This window comes from Arachis ipaensis, chromosome B03 (assembly GCF_000816755.2).
Source record: "Arachis ipaensis cultivar K30076 chromosome B03, Araip1.1, whole genome shotgun sequence".
Classification (NCBI taxonomy): Eukaryota; Viridiplantae; Streptophyta; class Magnoliopsida; order Fabales; family Fabaceae; genus Arachis; species Arachis ipaensis.
This window is the reverse complement of record NC_029787.2, coordinates 1,615,738-1,616,452: the sequence shown is the minus strand read 5'-3', so window position 1 is coordinate 1,616,452 and position 715 is coordinate 1,615,738.

Genomic DNA, 715 nt, shown 5'->3' with positions numbered 1-715 from the left:
GATGCGGAGAGTAATGAGATTAGGATACAAATGATCTTCGAAATCTTGACCACAAATAATAAATAAGACTTGTTATAGCCAAGTTTTGTGATTAGTTTCATCTATCCAAGTTCAATTTATCTCCAATAGGATTAAAAAGTTACTGATGAAAAAGTTAAGTTGGTATGACCATCATTGATGGAATGGAATTAGTGACATTATTATTAGTAGAATTATTAATATAGATGTATCTTTAAAAATAGATGAGAAAGTAAATAAATACTGTTAAATATGAAAGAGTTACGGTGTTTAGCGTTAAAAAATTGACATCTAAACTTCGAAACTCTTTCATGCTTGACAAATAAATTGGAAAATTAATAATATAATATAAGAAGAAAGAGAGTGAAATCTTCAAGGGTAAAACCTTTCTAAATAAACACCATTCCCTATTTGCTTTTGAATTTTGACGGTCTCTCTCCTTTTCAAAATATGGATTAGGTGATGACATCATGCGGTTGTCTATAATGATTTTTATATTATTTTTAGCTCCCAATTATTATTCTAAAAAATAAACATTTATTGAAACATGATCTTCATTTTCTTATATTACTTTAGAAATCCTCATGTATCGCGAGTCTGTCAACCTTTTCTAATAATTTTATTAACAAAAATATTATTAAAATCTCATCTGAACCGAATTTAACTATTTTAATGCTGTTTTAATTTATCAGTCATA